The sequence below is a fragment of the Mytilus trossulus genome, chromosome 8, assembly GCF_036588685.1.
Source record: "Mytilus trossulus isolate FHL-02 chromosome 8, PNRI_Mtr1.1.1.hap1, whole genome shotgun sequence".
NCBI classification, from domain to species: Eukaryota; Metazoa; Mollusca; class Bivalvia; order Mytilida; family Mytilidae; genus Mytilus; species Mytilus trossulus.
Window position 1 is genome coordinate 63270455 of NC_086380.1, and position 18503 is coordinate 63288957.

Below are 18503 nucleotides of genomic sequence, written 5' to 3' on the forward strand. Positions count from 1 at the left end.
AAATATCCTTGAATCCATTCAACATTTTTTTTTTTAATGTACAATATTAATCCAGTGCACACAACACATTTATTTATGGCACAACATACATCAGTCTACACTATATTCAGATGGATCCATATGTTTCTTGAATATTGATTATAATTGCGAGGGCGTAAAGTAAACCTCAGTTTTTTCTAGTAGCAAAAGCATCCTATAACAAAAATCAAAAAAGGAACATGTCATACAGTAACAACTTACATTGTCACTTTAATATTCAATCTTTGCACTGTTATTTACAGAACTCTAAGAAATATGTATAATCAAGATTCAGAAAATATTGCGAGGTTTTTATTATTGCGAAAAATGCGACAGAATGCATATGGTAAACGCAATAATTCAAACTCCCATTTCTTTCTGTGTGTGTTACCTTGTCGTTTGGTTTTTTGCTCACTCTAGTTTTTCTGTTGTTTCGTTGTTTTCCTCTTATAGTTGATGATTATTTTAGCCAAACTGATCGTCAGTGCTTTTATATTGAATCAAAATTTAATACATAAAAACATTCCAATTTTCGTATAATAGTCATTTAAAATATTTGAGCATGATGGTCGTAACTAAAAGAACAAAAATGTTGAGGGATGGTCGTAACGTCGGTTGTGATTGTCGAGCCCCTTATCAAATAGGACAGAATAGACAAGTCAAGATTTTAAAAGTGGCCTTTATTATATGAATATATCATATGATATTTTTGTGAAGTTATTTTTTAATTCTTTCATACAACTTATAATAAAGCAATTTTTGTCCGTGTTACACTTATCAAATCAATTTGAAAGGTATGAAGAGAGAAGTACCTGTAAAGTGCGAAACGAGAGAAAAGTGGAACGAATCGAACGAAACAATACAAGATTAAATAAAAAGACACTGATACTCAAAATATAATGTATAAAAAAATCAAGAGGAAAATAGTTGTAAGCGGTTGAATTCAATAACCATATCAATATCGCAAATTGAAGAATTCATTTTAAAACAAGAAACACAGGTCTGGTTATGGTCATTTTAACTTCAACAAAATGAACATCACAAGAAATAAGAGTATCCTTAACATTGTTTTAAGGTTTTGCATCTATTGAAAAAAAATGTTTTAATAAAATTGAGAATGGAAATGGGGAATGTGTCAAAGAGACAACAACCCGACCAAATAAAAAAACAACAGCAGAAGGTCACCAACAGGTCTTCAATGTAGCGAAAAATTCCCGTTCCCGGAGGCGTCCTTCAGCTGGCCCCTAAACAAATATATACTAGTTCAGTGATAATGAACGTCATACTTATTTCCAAATTGTACACAAGAAACTAAAATCAAAATAATACAAGACTAACAAAGGCCAGAGGCTCCTGACTTGAGACAGGCGCAAAAATGCGGCGGGGTTAAACATGTTTGTGAGATCTCAACCCTCCACCTATACCTCTAACCAATGTAGAAAAGTAAACGCATAACAATACGCACATTAAAATTCAGTTCAAGATAAGTCCGAGTCTGATGTCAAAAGATGTAACCAAATAAAATAAACAAAATGACAATAATACATAAATAAAAACAGACTACTAGCAGTCAACTGACATGCCAGCTCCAAACTTCAATTAAACTGACTGAAAGATTATGATTTCATCATATGAACATCAGGCACAATCCTTCCCGTTTTAAAACTATTTGAGGATGTACTTACTAGGTGAAATTAAAAAAAAATCTAAAATTGAAAATTGACAATTTAAGTCGAAAGAGCATTAGTAAGTAATCGAATTAAGCTAAAAATATTGATAGGTTAATGAAGTCGTTTTCGAGACTAGACCTTACCCGCGAGCAGGCCCGTACCTGAATTTAAAAACAGCCTTGATCTTGAGAAGAGGTATTCTCATTTGGTAAAGTTAAGCTGATAATCATAGTTATTCCTTATACAATGACGAAGTTCAGGCATGACTATTACCGATGGTTATAGTAAATCATGAATACGTCTATTGGTACCATGCCAAATAGCCTTCGTTGAAATTATGCAAACAAAAAATAAGGCAAATAACACGGATGATTATTATCATAGCCGTGTTCTTAACGTCACGTACATGCAGGTCATCAATTTATTTGTTTAATGAAATCAAATCGGTAACTACTGATTGTGCCGTATACAAGGGGTCCAAGGGAGTTTGAGCGAGGATTTCTTGGCATGGAATGGAATACTGAACCAATTGGATCGCAATGAACTTTGTGTAAGCTTTTAACGTAGGAGGTTGTTGATATCTATTGTACACTGCTATCCGCTTTACACACTGAACGTAAGAATGAAATCAAATGCATGTATTAGTAACTTGTAGACAGGATCATATTAAAGAAAGAACTTTCTGCTTCAACTCAGCGTGCTGGTCTTTCAAAGCTGAATACATTCATACAATATAAAAAGATAACATGACCATTATGTTCAACCTGTATATGTAGTTGATAGTTGCCGAAGTACATGAGGTTCTAACTTATAATATTATTCTGTCTACAAGCTACATATATTTGATCTTACTCTTCAATTTAGCGCGTGAAGTAGTGTAAAATATATATCAACACTATTCATTCTTTCGAGGTTAAAACAATGTTTATTGCGACACCATGGTTTCAGTTCATTCCGTACCAAAACTTAGAACTAATATCAATGATGTACCGACATATATGATCGTCATGCTATCGATACAAAATAAAATAACACGTTGAAAACTGCAGGACTCTGAAGCGCATTTGTAGATTTACCTTCATCAGGAACGAAAAAAAATGCCGAATATATGAAAGCTTATGGTTTATAAGAACTGCAATAGTTGACTAAAAGTTGATTGTTAAAAATGTACGTTCAATAATTTCAGCTGCCGACATGTTTTGTCTTAGAGGCATGATTTTTTTATTAGTTGCTAGTGGCTTTGAACTAGCTGTCAGATAACTGGGAGTACTCTCAGATCTGTTAATAGTGTCTTTTTGTGTCGGGATGTATAAGTACCCGGCAACGTTCACTTGTACTTTTTGTCTATCTGATGAGTTAATCCTTTTTCAACTGATTGTTATAGTACGTTCTTATGTTGTACTGTTATACCACTGTCCCATGTTAGGGGGATGGTTGGGATCCCGCTAACATGTTTAACCCCGCCACATTATTCATGTGTTTGCATGTCCAAAGTCAGGAGCCTGTAATTCAGTGGTTGTCTTTTGTTTATATGTTACATATTTGTTTTTCGTTCACTTTTTACATAAATAAGGCCGGTAGTTTTCTCATTTGAATTGTTTTACATTGTCTTATCGGGGCCTGTTATAGCTGAATATGCGGTATGGGCTTTAATGATTTTTGAAGGCCGTACGGTGACCTATAGTTGTGAATGTTTGTGCCATTTTGGTCTTTTGTCGATAGTTATCTCGTTGGCAATCATACTACATCTTCTTTTTATATGATTGTAGTTAATAAAAATGTCGTAAATAAAAATTAAAATTAAAAACACGTGTATTGAACAATTGTATGCCTTAACGTACAGAAAAAATATATTAATACTCAACCCTACATACTATTTGGCTGACTGCGAGTTGATCAGGTCGAATTGTTACTCCTAAATGATGGGCGTTTGGAATACATCAGAACTGTTTCTTTCTTACAACACTTCAACTTAATTTTTGCATACCATGATCAGAGACACAAATAATAATGTTTGTAGAAAACCATATATGACATTTGAATTTATTAACATTGTTATGTGCACAGTACTTTTGAAATACTATCAATCACACATTTAAAATTACGACCATCATGCTCGAATTTCTAAATGACTATTCTACAGAAAATGGAAATGGAATGATTTTATGTATCAAATTTGATTTCAATATCAACGCACTCATAATTGGTGTGTATGAGACAAACGGTTTAGCTCAAACAAACCTTTTACTCCACGAAAATTGGAAAAGAAAAAAAATATTCATAGAGTTCTCTCCAATGTTCGTCTAACTGCAACTTTACGTTTCGACCATTTGCTTACCACCAGAGATCTTATTAAGTCTGTTTAAAGGTTTGGTTGAATTTTGAGTTGAAAGACAATCTCTGTATGCTTTGTTTATGATATTACTCTTGCAGATGAGAAATTAAATACCTGAACGTATAATATGCCCTAATGATGCCTTGTACCGATGATAACACATAGTAAATGTTAGACTAGTGTGTGATATCGAAAACCCTGATGTACCTTTTTTCTCAGTTAAACTGAAATACGTTGTTAAATAAAAGAGCGATTCATTACAGTTGTCTATTTTTATGATAATTTATCTAAACATATTATTTTCTAAAAGACCCCTCCAGTGTTGAGTACATAGAAGGAGAAGATGCGATATTAACATGCGAAATAACCCCTACACATCTACCTGTGGAATGGCTGAAAGATGGCAGTGATGTAAAACTTGACGCAAATTGTACACAATCGAATGAAGGAACACAACACAACCTTATTATAAAGAACATTAAATCAGATAACAGTGGAGAATATTGTGTGAAAAGTGGAAACTTTTCCAGAACAATACAGCTTATAATTAAAGGTATTTGAGGTGGTTAAGAATTGTAATATTAAATAAGATGTTGCTCTATATTATATTAGTTTTCAAGTATATTCGTTTTGCAGCAATTTTGTTTTGTACTAGTTAATATGTTAATGAATTTTCATTTCAAATACATAATTTGAGTTAGTAACCAGTGACGCGTTTTAAATATAATTTTAATATGTTATCATTATTTCAACAATAAAATTGAGAATGGAAATGGGGAATGTGTCAAAGAGACAACAACCCGACCAAAATAAAAAAACACAACAGCAGAAGGTCACCAACAGGTCTTCAATGTAGCGAGAAATTCCCGCACCCGGAGGCGTCCTTCAGCTGGCCCCTAAACAAATATATACTAGTTCAGTGATAATGAACGCCATACTAATTTCCAAATTGTACACAAGAAACTAAAATTTAAATAATACAAGACTAACAAAGGCCAGAGGCTCCTGACTTGGGACAGGCGCAAAAATGCGGCGGGGTTAAACATGTTTGTGAGATCTCAACCCTCCCCCTATACCTCTAAACATATACACTGTTAATAATTTTTTAGAACCTCTTTCAAGAAATCTGTCCGCGTATATAAAACAAAAAAACAATATCCTTGAATAAATTCAAAATACGTTAGAGTAAAATATAATGTCAAGTGCACACAAACACTTATTTTGGGATGACACAACATTCATCAGTCGACAGTATGCCCAGATGGATTCATACTATTCTTACTAAATGATAATCATTGCAAAGGGGTATAATAAACCTAAACTTTGGAAAAACGTCACCATTCTATCTATCAAAATAAAATAGTAACATTTCACTGATATTTGAAGTTATCATGAAACTGCCAACTACCGGGATCGTGACGAAACGGCCGTTAGCAGTGGAATGGACCCCGATTAAACAAAGATACCATACTTAAAATGATGTATAGAAGATGCACATAAATGAACTAAAATAAAAATTCATACAAGGCTCAAGATTTGCAACAGGCGCAAATATGCAGCGGGGTTAAACATTATCTTTAGATGTCAACCCTCCCCTATACGTATATTAAAAAGTAAAAACACAAAAATACTGAACTCCGAGAAAATTCAAAAAGGAAAGTCCAAAATCAAAAGGCAAAATCAAAAGTCCATACACATCAAACGAATGGATAACAACTGTCATATTCCTGACTTGGTACAGGCATTTTCTAATGTAGAAAACGGTGGATTATACCTGGTTTAATAGCTAGCTAAACCTATCACTTGTATGACAGTCGCATCAAATTCCGTTACATTGTCAACGATGCATGAACAAAACAAACATACTCAAAGACTAAAAATGTCAAAAATAGGGGTACAGCAGTCAATATTGTGTTATCATCTTAATATCACTATAAAAACAACAAATGTAACGAAGAAGCACAAAAAGGCATACATCAAATTTAACATACTCATTTTGCTTATCTTATACGACTTTGTTTATCTATGTAAAGTCTACCCGTAAAGGATGGAAGGTTTTCAGTACTGGTGTAAAATTGCGCGTTTGAAATTCGCACAGGTAGACAAAAGATAATGTTGTCGTTCAAAGTATGACGGCATACATACATCCAGAGTCACGTAAAGAAGATATAACAAAAAACAAACTTAATAGTAAAAGTAATAATAATAAATAGAATTAAAAACCAGTAGTTCAGACAACAATTGAAAGTTTTTCCATAACAAAGAAATTTTAATTAGAAGATAGCTTCTTCATACTAATGCAATAAATAATGATTAAATTATACTTTTGAGTGGAGTAAGTGTGATATTAGGCTACTTCCGAAGAAATAAATTTCACTTTTGGTCTCATTTGATAGCTTCTTTCACACTGATTCCAAAAAGAGATATAGTTTGTACATTGTATATACTTTTGTATGTAGAAAGGGAGATAATTGGCCACTTCCGGTTTGTATTATGTCATTTTGAGTCTTCAGTAATCGGTTTATGTATCTAAAAGACAAAAAATATGGATTCTGAGTAATCTTATATGAAAAAAAATGCAAAAAAAAACTACTTCCGGTTTTCTCGAGGTCACTTCCGGTTATATTCAAATAGTCTTATATTAAGACATTGCAGGGGCATCAACTCCTATAAGATGCATTTAATTGTATCAGATTTAATGTTGCATACAATAAAGCAGACATTTTGTACTTGTTCTTTTATATGTATCTTTCAAAGTGTCAGAGGAAATGCAATAACAAGCAAAAGTCGCAATTGAGAACTTGCCCTTGCCCTTTCACCTTGTCCTAATTTTCGAATTTAGGACCCATGGGATTCAAATAAAAACATTCCAGGGTAATAAGGTTAACGGTTTATGAGTTAAAAAAACATACCGACAAATTTATTCCGTAAAGGTAGATAACTCCTATAAAATTTAATCGAATCGCTTCGATCCAAATTAGCCAAAAATTTCTGCGGATGTTACGAACAATGTTTAAAAAGAATTTGGTCGATATCTTTTTTTTTACGAAGGAGATGCACACATTTGATGATAAAGAGTGAATAGCGAGATAACTCTTACAAAGATAATAGTTCGGCTTAGCAGGGTGAAATTTAAAAGCATATAGGCTATACGATACAATATGAGAAATATCTGAGCGACATTTTGCGAAACAAACATTTATCGCAAGAACAAAATTGTTGGTGGTCTTTCCCCTCCAAAACATGATTGATTGATTGATTGATTACACACGTGAGATAGTGTAGCTTGAAGCAATCAAACACGAAACAAATGAGATATTGCACCCGAATTAAGCACAAGGGACCACAACATGCATGTAATAGTTGGTTGGTTGTCGGTTAAACACATGGACAACGTGAAAAGGGAATTGAGAGTCAAGTGCTCGTGTTTACACACGGAACATGTAAACTAGGCATTGACAGCTTAGTGTCCGTGTTTAAATACTAGAGACCCAGCCTCTAGGAACACGTGAAAACGGCATTGACAGCCTAGTGTCCGTGTTGAAACACTAGGGATATAGCCTTAAGGAACACGTAAAATAGGCATTGAGAGCTTAGTGTCCGTGTTTAAACACAAGAGATCCAGCCTGAAGGAACACGTGAAAACGGCATTGAGCCTAGTGTTCGCGTTTTAACACTAGAGACCCAGCCTCTAGGAACACGCGAAAACTGCTCTGTGAAACATTTTAGTTCTATTAAAATTATGAAATGTGTAGGAACATGTAAGGATATATACATAATTACAAAAAAAAATCCTTGTATCTTCCTTTATAAAAGTTTTTTTTAAGTAGGCTTTCCAGTATGTATGTCGTGTACTATATACTTGTTGATCTTATTGTGTGTGCATTTTATTCAATTTTATATTTAAAGGAAATCGGACCTGACCTGCATGGTTTTAAATGTACGTGCACATTTTATTTTTTTCGAAAAGGGGAAACCCCTATTTCATTTAAGGAAGTACCGGATGCAGCGATTGTGACGTCACGTGCACCAAGCAGATATACTCAGAAAGGTTATTTTAATCCTTTACAGAGAGAGACGAATTCCTGACCAAACCTATGTATAAAGAATGTGCTCAAGGATTAAATTTTCTTTCATTAACGGGTCATTGATGTCGGACCATGCATGATTTTTTCGTTTACACATTTACAGGCACTCACAACAGATTTTTTAAATGTAAATGCATGTTTGATTCTAGAATTTTACTACTATTTACCAACTTTGAAGGGAATACTATGTCATAGATTTTAATTTCTCAACCCAGATTAGAACGTCAGGCAGACTGCACGTGATTTATACTGCTAACGGAAAATTTATTTTCTCGATTTATTTTACAAGTAAACTTTTGTCCAATCGCTGACCACTGGTCGACTCATTTATTGCATGCACACAAAAACAATGCTGGTGCTGTAGTACTTTAACAAAACTTGTTTCGATTATTTTTCAGAAAAACATGTACATGATTTGGAGCAGCATTTATTTTGCAGTAATAGATTTGTATTTCAGAAAGAAATTTATTCATCAAAAGAGAAGGATTGGCATTTATATAATACAAAAATAATGGGATTCCTAAAAAAAAAAGGGGGGGGAGGCGGTGGTGGGGTTGGGAGGGGCTAGATTGGTGGTTGTGGGCATTGGATGATTTATAAACTTTAAGATAAATTGAATGAACGCATCACGAGAGTTGTAAAGTTTGAAGCTATAATAAGTCAATCTGGTTTTTTTCATTTCAGTGGCACGAAAACCCCCGAAATTCTATGCGTATGATTTTCACAATTTTTCTCGACTACTTTTATGTCGCGACTAATATTTTGCTCACTTTTTTTTTTATTTTATCCCTTACTTTTTTCTGAGAAAATCAGTTTGAAGTGAAAGTTCAAATTTAAAACATGACCTTCCTTGACCTTTGACCTTGACCTAATTTTCTAAGTTGGGACTCAAGGACCTTCAATAAAGCGATTTTAGGAGGATACCGCTTACGGTTTAGGAATTTATATGCATATCACTTATATTGAATGCATAAGGGGAAATAATCTCATATGTAGACTCCGGAGTACTTTGGTGCATACCAACTCGTCATCTTGAAGATACAGCAACCACTTTTGTCAAATAAATTTGTCCTAATCTTTTACGGTTGCGAAGGAGTTGTGGACACAAGAAAAACAGTGTTCGGGGAGATAGCCCCTAAAACGTAAAGTGTACGGTTTGACAGGGTCAGTTTCAAAAGCGCAATAACTGTTCATACTGATATCATACGCGAAAAAATTCAAAGCGACATCTTGCAAAACCATCATTTTATGAAAAAAAAAATGTGCTGGAAGAACAAAATAAAAATTTCAGAAGAAAACCAATAGGTTTTTCCACGGAAAAGTGGAAAGACCTAATGATATTTAAAAAGAATATTTGATCAGAGAACAATTGACTGTCTTTCCACCAAAACACTGTATTTAAATATGAAAGTTGTGAAATTAAGTTTAAAATGTCAAGCAATAGCTTATTGTACGCTGATTCCACGAATATATGATTTCTATACAACATTTTGTTTAAATAGGGGAAATTTTGTCTTACTTCTGGTTTGAAAAATGTATTTCCGATAATATTTGAATGTTTACTTGACACTGATTCCAAAAATATCTTGTTCTATAAACTTTTATATTAATAAAGTACAATAAAAAGCTACTTCCAGTTTAAATAAGGTCACTTCCGGTTGTTTTTTCAAGGTTTCATGGTTTGATACCGTTTGCCAAAGGTCTTATGGCTTAATATTGTATACATATGAGCTTAAAGCAAAATTCAGAATCTAGAACGTCACATGCAGCTATGACCTTGAGATCAAATTCAAGGTCATAAACCAAGGACCTGTAATCAAAAGACCATAGGTCTGAAATATATTGGTTAATCAGTTATATCACCATACGCGTATTTTTAAATACAAGAGGGGAGAAAACTGACATTTACGTCCAACGTACCCTTGCAATCAAAATTTTCGTGTTACTTCATGTCGCAACTAACAATTAAGAAATTTTTTTTTGTCGATATCTTATACGGTTTCTGGAAATGAGTGGAAATAAGCCAAATTCAAAAATAAGAATATGACCTTGACCTTTGACCTTGACATAATTTTCATTTTTTGGGACCAAGGACCTCAAATCAAAAGATCCTAGGTCTCTATGACTTATGGTTTACAAGATAAAAATGCATATCACGTATGTCAAATGCATATAGAGAAATAACTTACATATGGAGCGTTCATATCGCTTCGGTCAAAATAGGTCAAATCATGCGGAGGATAATACGGGCAATTTAGTAAAATGAATTTGTCGTTATTTTTTACGGTTGCGAAGGAGTGGTGAACATAAGGAAAACAGTGTTTGAGGAGATAACTCCTACAAAGAAAAGTATTTGGTTACGCAGGGTGAATTCCAAAGGCGCATAAACTGTTCGATATCATATACCAAATATCTAATCGACATATTGCGAAACAAATATTTATCGCAAGAACAAAATTAGACGGAAGAAAAAAAAATCAGAATAAAAACAATAGGTCTTTCCACAGAAAAGTGGAAAGACCTAATGCTAACAATCAGAACAAAAACTATAAGTCTTTCCACAGAAAAGTTGAAAAACTTAATAATCAGAAGAAAAACAATAGGTATTTCCACAGAAAAGTACAAAGACCTAATAATATCAGAACAAATACAATAAGTATTTCCACATAAAAAGTGGTAAGACTTAATAATTGTGTGGTTCAAAGTATGACGGGATACATAAGTACAGTTTCACGTCAAATGTATAAAACTCAGTAAGAGTAGTCCAAATCGCATGTAAGAATAGGTAACACATACGACAATATTTATCTATGTAAAGTCTACCCGTAAAGGATGCAAGGATTTCAGTACTGGTGTAAAATTGCGCGTTTGAAATTCGCACAGAAAGACATAAGATAATGTTGTCGTATGACGGCATACATAAATGCAGAGTCACGTAAAGTAGATAAAACATATTATCTATCATATCGCATGCAAGAATAGGTAACACATTAAACTTGATATGAAAAATGATATTAATACATATTTTAACAAAGGACTGCTTGCAGTTACTGAAATACAAGGTCCAGAGCTCTTTTTGAACCATTATATCTTCATCTGATGAAAATCAAACCCCTTCTGTAAAGATTTAGTTTTATTAACTGTTACAGTAGAAATGTTCTTGTAAGATTTAATTTCGTTTATTTCTTGGAAAGATAATATCCACAAAATTAAAAAAAAAATCATAAGAATTAACGTACTCATAATACCACTACCATTTACTGAAAACTACAAAATTGATTCCCCATGAAATCTTACATAGAGACAAAACCACGAAAATTTTTAAATGCTTCTAAAGTAATAACAAAATGTATAAGAAAGCATACCCGTATCTTCCTTTCAACTGGTTTTAGAATGAATGTGTTTATTTTCGATACAAAGATCATTTGAGTGAATCAATATTAAAACCAACATATGCAATCTATAATTACCTCACAACCATATCGTAACTGTAACCCTTCTAACTAAGTCTGTTTGTAGGTTTGGTTAGCTATTGATTTGAATGGCGACATTTTCATGCATTGTAGATGATATTACTTTAAAAGATTAGAAATGACATACCTTAACGTATAAGATGTCTTTATGTTAATTTATTTCTACTAATTATGTCGTTGTACCCATAAAAATAGTTTATGTTTTGACTAGTTTGTGATATCAAAAACCCTAGTGTATTAATTTCCCAGTTTCTTACTTTTAATCAAATACGCTGTTACACACATGACTGAAACAAACACGTTCTCTATTATGTATGATAATTATCTAAATAGATTGTTTTCTGGAAGACCCTTCAAATGTTAAGAACATAGAACATGTAGAAGGAGACGATGCAATATTAAGCTGTAAAGTCAGACTTACAAGTCTACCTGTGGAATGGTTTAAAGATGGCAATGCTGTTGAACTAGACGATAATTGTAAAAAGTTTATTGAAGGGACAAAACACATCCTCAATATAAAACACGTTAAATCAGATGACAGTGGAGAATATTGTGTGAAAGTTGGAAACTTTTCCAGAAAACTACAGCTGAAAGTTAAAGGTATTTAGGAGTGGAAGGGGGGGTACACACTTTATATCAAATAAGATGCTGTTCTTTATGATATTATTTGTATGTGTAATCGTTTTGTACCAATATTGTTTTGTACCATTGTGTTAAGTAACTTTTTCAAACACTTAGTTTAAGCAATAAACCAACAAAGCATCTAATAGGTATAGAAAGATGTCGTGAGAGTGCCAATGAGACAACTCTCCATCCAAATAACAATTTATAAAAGTAAACCATTATGATCATGATTATTGACGAATTTACGGCTTTCAACACGGAGCCTTGGTTCACATCGAACAAAAAGCTATAAAGGGCCCCAAAATTACTAGACTGTATAAAACCATTCAAACGGGAAAACAAACGGTATAATCTATATCAAAAACGAGAAACGAAAAACACGTATAAATAACATAAACAAACGACAACTACTGTATATCAGATTCCTGACTAAGGACAGATGCAAAAATTTCAAGCGGGATTAAACGTTTTAATGGTACCAAACCTTCTCCCGTTTTAGCTCACCTAGCCTGAAGGGCCAAGTGAGCTTTTCTTATCACTTTGCGTCTGGCGTCCGTCGTTGTTAGCTTTTACAAAAATATTCTCTCTGAAACTACTGGACCAAATTAAACCAAACTTGGCAACAATCATCATTGGGGTATCTAGTTTAAAAAAATATGTGTCATGACCCGGCCAACCAACCAAAAATGTCCGCCATGGCTTAAAATAGAACATTAGGGTAAAATGTAGATTTTGGCATATTACTCTGAAACCAAAGCATTTAGAGCAAATCTGACATGGGTAAAATTGTTTATCAGGTTAAGATCTGTCTGCCCCCTAGTTTTCAGACAAATCGGACAACTGGTTGTAGGGTTGCTGCCCCTGAATTGGCAATTTTTAGGCAAAGATATCCGCTCCTCAACTACTTTTTACATTAATATTAACTTCTAAGTTGCCTTGTCTGGAAATCTTGTTGTAGTTCCAGTTTTCCAAGCGTTTTGGAGACGTATCCCGTCCGTCTTCTCTTGACTTGTAATCTGTGGTGATACATCTTGCCGCTTAACGTTGTATCCTTTCAAGCTTGTTTATTCTTGTTACCGTGAAGGGGTCCCATACTATTGCTCCCTATTAAACTATAAGATCCATTCCTAAATATTAAAGGTCTAGATTATTGTTCTAATCTGACACAAATTTCAATAACTGCAAAGTTAAATATATATCATGTATATGGTAACCCACGAGAACAGCATTATCACTTTTGAAACTGCGTTTAATAACATGATTTGTCAATGTCATTAACTGAGATGGAGACAGACATTTGACCTGAAAGCTTGTTTGTGAGTGCAAAAGTAACCACCTATGACATATGGTTAAAACATGAATACCAATTACATGGGTCAACCTTGTAAAGGGCAGGGTTGTCATAAAAACAATATGGCAGAGAAGTGGTTTCATGTTTCATATAAAGCGACCTGAGTGACATGATATAAAACAATCAAAGGAGTGTTCATATTTGTCTAATCTTTAAGGAGAAAAAAAACCTAGTAAAACAATATTACACTGTTTACTATTGTCTAAATCTACAGAAATATAAGTTTCTTCAAGTAACAGAAACACATTTGTCACTAGTAACTTATTTAATGAGTTTGTGGGGTATAAGAGCTTGCTTACAACAGGCTCTTTATAAGCATTTGGTTTGAAAAGAATACTAGTAGTCTGTATTCTTGATTTAGAAAAATGTAATTGCAAGAAAAAAAATTACTTAGAATACTTAAGATCACTCAGGTAGCCTTTATAAGTACAAAAGAACAGCCAGTAGTCATTGGATATTGTACATGTATATCATTCAAATAGTCATGGCCTATTTATTAGTACAAGAAAAAAATCAGTAGTCATTGGATACTGTAGATCATTCAGGTAGTCTTGACCTATTCAATTGTATTAAAGAAACAGCCAGTTGTCATCTTCACTTAACACACAGAAACATACAAATATCAATTATATGCTTACGAGACATGTTGCAATGTTAAACATTACGGAACGTGAAAACCAAGACTTGCATAAAAGATATCACAATATTAGGGACAGTGCTGTCATTTTTTCTCAGAGCTTTCAGGTCTTTGATTAAAGTCATATACTATATAAAGTATATCCAAAAGTAGCACATCACATAGGTTTTGCCGAATATAATGATAGTAGCAGGACTATAACACCTTTTCAAATAGCCGCTTTAATTGGGCTAATTTAAGAATAATGTCCGTCTTTTTTTAATTTTACCGGAAGAGTTGCCTTATCTCCCTATTTGAAATCAAAGATTAATACTATATGAAGCTTTGTGCTAAATGTCATGCTAGTAGCAGGATTTGCACAATTTTTCACGATGCCGCCATAGTGACGTTGCGCACGATATTGGTGTCACTTTGGAAATATGGGTTAGATGGCGGGTTATTCAAATTCAAGCGCTTATCCTATACAATAAATAGCCATGTTATGCATATCATTCGAAAGGAAATAAACCATAGAAATCAATAACATGGATGAATTTGTGCTTTGTCTATTTTTTTGATGAAAAAAATGCTCATTTCGATGCCTATAACGTCATTTTAAGGGTGTCCCGCTGTTACAATTTTGTTTTATGTGCGTCTTTGAAAACCCAGTGCGGATTCATTAGTAAGTAGAATGGTTTAAAATTTTACAACTTTATTGTATACATTTAAAGTGAAATGAAGTAATAGACGTTTTTAACTACAAGAGTAGGAAGATCGTCAGAAAAGTTTAAATAAAAAAGAGAAAAAATGTCCCAATTTACTGCTCAACCCGTAATAAAACTTTCTGTCTTCAATTTCATAATATATAACATATGAAAATGGATTTTAATAATATCAGAAAAATTATACATGTTCCGAAGAAGCTATCTGAAGTCATCATTATGTAACTGCGGTCTTATTTTAAAAACATCGTCATTTTTCCCGTGTCCAATAAAATGTCCCGATGGACAAAATAACACAAAGAATAATTCAGAGGCTTTTTATCAAACGAAATTCTACTTTATCTCAAATTTTTATCACCTGTTAGCTGATATGAATGGAAAATACATTTAATTTCCTTTAAAATGATATGATAAGTACTTTTGTTTGAGTTGCAGGTAGAACATCCGAAATGCAAACAAAAGTGAGATCTTCTTTATTATCCTCCTCGGACCAAAAAAAATAGGAAGTTAGTATTCTTGGTCTTAATTGGTTTACGCTGTCATTTCGGGGCCTTTTATGGCAGACTATGAGATATGGGCTTTGCTTTTGAAGACCTAAAGATGTTGATTTCTGTGTCATTTTGGTCTCTTGTGCAGAGTTGTCTCATTGGCAATCATACCACATCTTTTTTTATATATACATGTATATTTCAATCATTTAACAAGACTTCAAAACTTATTGTTGTTTTGTTTTTTGTTGTATCTATAATTCTTCGCAAAAATTAAAAATTGTTCCTGTAATTAAAATTTTGTTCAAATTCAATGGAATTTTGTATTTGCACCGGCATGAAAAAATTAGAAAAATTAAAAGAAGCTACTTCGAAAATCTCTGTACTTTAAGTGGCATTTCTCATGAGTAGAATATAAGATCAACGATTGAAACTTTCCGTGGAACAATGTCAAAATCGTTATTTTATTAGGAACGTCGTGTAACGCTAAGTTGCACCAATACTGTGCGTAACGTCACTACAATTAACATGCAAACTCAAGAACTCAATTAAAATTATTGAACGATAATGTCTTCATCATATAAAAATTAAACCCATTCCTTTAACATGTTAAAGAGATAAGTTTCATACAATCATAAAATATATGAGATGAACATAACCCAAATCATATCATGGTTTTAGACTTAATGTCTATGTTTTCGATGTAGAGACCCTATGCGTGAGTTAATAATTGTTCCACAATATGCCGTCTTTAATGATTTGACAACAATAAATAATTTCAGTCGGTTGATTTTATGAATTAGAATGAAATTATTTTCTTCTGAATTGTCTGCCCATACATGGCGTTTAGGTGAAGTTTTTGTGTGATTTCGGCTTTCGGTTCTGACGTGTGGTTTTCCTTTTACTCTTGTTTTGCTTTTTATTAGTATGATCATTATCAGTGGTTGTGATATATGGGTGTTAACGGAAAAAGAATCCTATAACTTTCTCCTATTTTGGTAAATCTGTATGGGTACCTTTTAGGTTGAATGGCTACATTTTAAGCTTGTATATAAAATTATTTTTAAAGATTACTAGTAACTTACCGTCACGTATAAGATGTCTGCATGTTAATTTATGATAACGGATGTTGTCCTGGTACCGATGAAAGAAAAAGTTTTGACTAGTTTGGACATCGAAAACCCTTGTGTATTAACTTTCCAGTTAAACCAAAATGTCTTACTTGAAAACAAAAACGATGTTACAAACATGACTGAAACAATCACATGCTCTTATTTTAATGATAATTTATATAAACAGATTGTTTTCTGGAAGACCCTTCCAATGTTGAGTACATAGAAGGAGAAGATGCAATATTAACCTGTAAAGTAAGCCCTACTAGTCTTCCGGTGGAATGGTTTAAAGACGGCAGTGGTGTTGAACTAGACGATAATTGTAAACAGTTCAATGAAGGCACAACGCACATCCTTAGTATCAAGCATGCTAAATCAGATGACAGTGGCGGGTATTGTGTGAAAGTGGGAAACTTTTCCCGAAAACTACAGCTGAAAATCGAAGGTATTTGAGGTTGTTAAAAAACGTAATTTTAAATAAATGTCGTTATATATTATATCAGTTTGTAAGTGTTATCGTTTTGTTCCAATTATTTTTTTATACCAATAATGTTTTATACCAACCAATGTGTTAAAGACCTTTTTCAAACACATAATTTAAGCTAGTAACCATCGATGCATCTTAATTTTGAATTCAATATGTTGTTATGTGTTTATAATGATTTCCCTTAAAAACGATAATTTGTTACTTTATTGATAGCCTCTTGTATGTAATATTTATGAGTCCGATTACACAGAAAAATAAAGTAATAGTTACTGTAGTAATTGACATGCAATATCAAGAATTCAAATTAAAATTATTCAACGATTATGTCTCCATCATATGCAAATCACACCAAATCAGTTCCGTTGAGGACTTAGTTTTATACAATTATAGATAAAGGCAAATTATTTATAATTATTATCAAATGATCTATAATTATTTACATGAGAAGAAAATAACCTATATTATATTATGGTTTGAGAAAAAAATTCTTTGTCTTCAATGAAGAGACCCTATGAGTGGTCAATATTTATACAAAAATATGCTTTCTTTAATGAATTGACCACAATAAACTATAACTTGATTCCATTTTACTAAGTCTGTTTAAAGAAATAGTAAGCTTTCATGTTGAATGGTGACATTTTTAAGATTGTCAATAATATTATGTCAAAAGAAAACAAATAAAAAACCTTCACGTATAAGAAGTTTGCATGTTAATTTCTAATTATGGATTATGCCCTAGTACCGATAGTAAAAACACGTTAATGTTTTGACTGGTTTGTCAAGTTGAAAAGCCTCGTGTTTTAATTTTTCAGTGAAACCAAAACGTCTTACTTTCAAATCAAATACGTTGTATCACATGAATGAATCAAACATGTTCTCTATTTTATATGATAATTTATCTAAACAGATTGTTTTCTGGAAGACCCTTCCAATGTTGAGTACATAGAAGGAGAAGGTGCAATATTAATCTGTAAAGTCAGGCCTACAAGTCTACCTGTGAAATGGTTTAAAGATGGCATTGCTGTTAAACTAGACGATAATTGTGAACAGTATAATGAAGGCACAAAACACATCCTTAGTATTAAGCATGCTGAATCAGATGACAGTGGAGAATATTTTGTGAAAGTAGGAAACTTTTGCCGAAAACTACAGCTGAAAATTCAAGGTATTTTAGGTTGTTAAAAAACCTAATTTTAAGATGAATGTCGTTATTTATTATATAAGTTTGTGAGTGTTATCGTTTTGTACAAATATTGTTTTGTACCAATATTGTTTTACAACAACCAATGTGGTAAAGAACTTTTTAAAACACATAATTTAAGCTTGTAACCATCGAAGCATCTTAATTCTGAAATTAATATGTTATTATGTGTTTATTATGATTCCCCTTAAAAACGATAATTTGTTGCTTTATTGATAGCCTCTTGTATGTAATATGTTTGAGTCCGAGTACACAGAAAAATATAGTTATAGTAGTAAAAAAAATTAGTCATCGATTATGTCTTCATAATATGCAAAT

General features: G+C 32.7%; 1 protein-coding gene and 1 long non-coding RNA gene across 6 annotated transcripts in view; one reads left to right on the forward strand and one right to left on the reverse strand.

Moving 5' to 3' along the window:
* Window positions 1–18503, reverse strand: part of LOC134681246 (acyl-CoA dehydrogenase family member 11-like) — a 533340-nt gene that overhangs the window by 404886 nt on the left and 109951 nt on the right. The window lies entirely within an intron of this gene.
* On the forward strand, window positions 12088–18090 carry LOC134681247 (uncharacterized). Its single transcript, XR_010100584.1, has 3 exons — window positions 12088–12184; window positions 16685–16942; window positions 17892–18090. It is a non-coding gene; the product is annotated as an uncharacterized LOC134681247 (long non-coding RNA).